Source organism: Lepeophtheirus salmonis, chromosome 5, assembly GCF_016086655.4.
Source record: "Lepeophtheirus salmonis chromosome 5, UVic_Lsal_1.4, whole genome shotgun sequence".
NCBI lineage: Eukaryota > Metazoa > Arthropoda > Copepoda > Siphonostomatoida > Caligidae > Lepeophtheirus > Lepeophtheirus salmonis.
Window position 1 is genome coordinate 27,436,664 of NC_052135.2, and position 4,179 is coordinate 27,440,842.

Consider the following 4,179-nt stretch of genomic DNA (forward strand, 5'->3'; position numbering starts at 1 on the left):
TAATTAATAAATTTGGTGATAAGATTAAATCTGCATAATAAGTTATGTACATTTCTTTATTTTTTTTTATTTTATAACTGTATATGTACTCCAAATTATTACATATTTTTTTCTATTTGAAGACTTATTTTCGATGATAAAGAAAAAGAAGAAGTTAGAGAGAAGGAAAGAAGGACTGATAACTCCCATTTCTCAAAAGTAATCCTCTTTTTTTCAATCTTACAACTCTTTCGTTTTTTATTTTATTTATATTATGTACGTGCATAGATAAATTGATAAGAATAAAGATTTTTGTTGTTATATCTATGTAGTAAAGAGAATATTAGGGAGGTTAAAATATATAGGGATCAATTTTGGTTTTGTGAAATCTCAACCCAACCGTGAAATTGGATAAGCATGATGGTACATCTATTAAAATAACGAACAAGAAACACAACCGTCCAATCATTTTCTATATCCACGAATCAATGAAACAGATTCTGCTTATCCAAAGATTGTATATAATACACCAATAAACTTTTAATATATATATATATATGACTTGTCAACACAACAGCATACTAGAAGGATTTTCCCAATATTGCGCGCGGATAACATTTATAACAAACCATCCTGAATTTATATTGAAAAATTATTCTGAGTAACCCATTTGAGGCGCCTCAATTTTCACTTAAAGTGTCAAATCTGAACGTCACAATAAAAAAATGTGAAATTGATATAATTTATTTAAAGGCCATATCGGGACTACCATCAGTCTCTTAAATCAAATAAAGAATTCATGGAATTGACTAAAATATATCAAAAAATTATTGAGCTGGATATATATTAAATAAAAACATAAATTTGAATTTTCTCCTTTTCTTGATTTTTGTCCAAGATTGTTTTTATGTTGACGCATCATATATTTAATAATTTTGCTATGAACATAATATTTACTAGTAATATTATTGTTATTATAAAACTTACTCAAAGACGCTTAATGTTTATTACATAAGTTTCATTGAAAGTGAGTGTTAATAAATCTTCCTTTTTTTTTGGAACATCATTTTACTGGCTTCAGTAGATGTAGTTGTAGATATTAAAAAGTATAAGAAAATTGCTATTCATTAAGAAATTGGCAACATTTCCTATGTAGAATTAGTAGTCTTTCCTTTTAAATTGGAGAAGAAGGAAGATAAAAGGTAGGTAGATAGTTTTGAAAGGTTCCATCCTTAAAAGAAAACCTCAATATTCTTTCATTTAATATTTATCAGTGTTTTTATCCAATGCCAATTTTCCTTCCTTCATTGGGCATATGGAGTGGCACCAATTAGGTATAAGTAGGGGTGGACATTTCGGAGAACGCAAGAAGAAGGCGGGAGCGATAGATTTGATAGTACTAAATTATGACAATAGATGAAAAAATATGATAATGTACTTTTTGTAGTATTTTTTTTATTTTCCGTAACAGTGATAACTATTATTTTATTCTTTAGAGAAAAACATATTTATAATTTATTTGATACTGCATTTCAAAATAATTAGATATTCACATACAATGAATCTACTAAATAATTAATATTTTACTCTACATTTTGTTATTTTCTGGTTATAACTAATTTTAAAAGTAATACAATTAATCCATCTGACCAAGAACATGTCTTTGAAGTTAATATACAAATAATATAAAGATATATATTTCGTTCTCTAGAAGCGATCAAGTTTTGAACCTTCGCCCAACCATTTCAAAAGAATAACTTATCCAAAGCACGGTTCTCACTATGCTATGTCATTTTTTTTTCTTTTCGGTCTAAAATTATTTTTGTAGACCGATTTAGACTACTATTTTGAACGATAAAATATGTCACAAAGACTCCACATAGGAACATCTACAAGCACAGTCATATAAGTAACATATAACGTCATTAACAATTAATATATCAAAATTTATATGAGATCGTGAAAGGCCCTTTTTTTTGTGTGAGGCCAAGTTTGACCGATTGGTTCATTGTGACCGGTCTAAACTGAAATTATATAAATTATTAATTCAGTACAACAAAAATTAAAACGGTCTTAGACGCGTCTAAGATTTACAGACTAAAACTAAAAAATAATGAAGATCAACTCAACTGTATGGACAATAAAATTTTGATATAGATGCATGGATTTAAATGTACCTCTACAGATCTAATTTCAATTTTAAAGGTGTAATTAATGTTACAAAATATTTACCTACTTTGTTACTTCTTAACAAAAAGAAAGATAAACGTTGTTGAAATTTTTTTTTTGCTACTTACTATGATAAAGCATGAAATTTAAAATAAACATTTCAAAATGTAATAAAATTAATTTATACATCCATTTAAGGATTTTTTTACTAAAGAATTATAAATTTCTTTACTAAAAAAAATTAGTATACATAATATTCAAATTTATTCACGAAGATTTTTCTTTTAATATTCAAAACGGTTGTATGATTTTTTTAAATAATTTCTTTATCTTTTTTTTCTCCTTGATATTACGATTACTAAAAACAATTTCTTTATAGGTGAAATTTTTTCTAGTAAATTTAGCACAATGAACTTTACTGTAACCCATTTTATTTACCATTTTATTAAAAAAAAAAAAAAAAAAAAAAAAAAACTTTTTCCTTATAGCCTTGTAAATCAATGCCCATTAAACCTTATAAGTGAAAAATATTTAATTCATTGAATACCAAGTCCAAGTTGTATAAAAAAACACAAATTGATTGAGTAATTGAATTACTAATAAATTAATTATTTTTAAATCAATTAAAAAGATGTTCTATAAGCATTCATTCAAAAGAATGTGATTTTTAAGCTATTTTATATGTACATTTGATTTTGGAAGTATGGTAAGTAGGCATTAAAGAATTGAAATGCTTAATAAGTTTATCGTCAATCCCTTTTGCATTTTGAAACAGTCTGTTTACCATCTTTCATATGATTGTATTTCGATAAAGTGTATTATTAGTAAATATAATTAGTAATTGTGTCTTTTATTTCTACCTATGATTATTCTAAAGTATAAATAACACGAGTGGATTGATCTATGACATATAGTACATACTTTTTTTATGCTTCCAATCGTAAAAAAATCTTTTGATTAACTTCATATCGACTTATATCATTATAATAAGTATAATAATATAATGACTGACCATGCAGCCAAAATGCAATTGTATTTAAGATTGGGAGTGCAATTTAAATAAATTTACATTCATTTTTAAAGAAAGAGATTTGAGCCACTATAATAAAATGTAGTGCTTAATTTTTCTTGTTGTTTTAAAGTTGCACCAATTAGATATGAGTAGACATTTTAGTTCTACAATTAATCCATCTAATCGAGGATACCTTAAAATGTCAATTAACATATTATACGTAGCATTAACATTTTTTGATGGAAGTAACACAGTTTTGAAATTAAAAAGAGAAAAAGATTGTTGTGTATTCTCTTTTTGTTAATCATTCAATAGGTTGTCGGGGTGTTAACATGATGCTATTTTCCTGCAATAATGCAATTATAAATGTAGAAGGTTCTCCTTTTATTCAGTCATTCATTTTTATCCCTCCCCAATCATGTAACAGACAGCTGATATTAACAAGGTTCTTAACTGAGTAGTATGTCGAGCTCCCGCCATCTCCTCTTGTTCTCTTTCTTTTTCCTAACACAAATGTTAACTCTAATTATAAGTAAATTTACTTCTCTATGAGTGACAGAATTTGAGCTCATGCACACTGATTTCACAAAAATAACTTCCCCCACGTTGTCCACTATGATTTGGCTCATAGTATAGTAGATAACACTTATTATTGGTAAATCTTAACTTGGGTTTGATTATTGTTGTTTATTAATTAAAATTGAAGTTTTGTGACTTCTTTGAGGTTTTAACTCTAAATGGAACAGAGTTGCTGCTAATAATTTGCCAATGAAGGAATAGAGTTGTTGAAAATATGGCCTTACAGTTGTACATTGTAATCCTAATAATTTAAAGAATGTAGTATAACAAAAATTTTAAGCTGTCAGGACGTTTCATTATATTAGCTGCGAGTAGCTAAAAGATAAACAAATAAACACAAATGACACTCCGTATCTTGTAAGGACACGAGCAGGAATTACTCCAATGTCGATTAGAAATTCTACTAGGAGTTCAACAAGGACTTTCACTTATAACTCCAC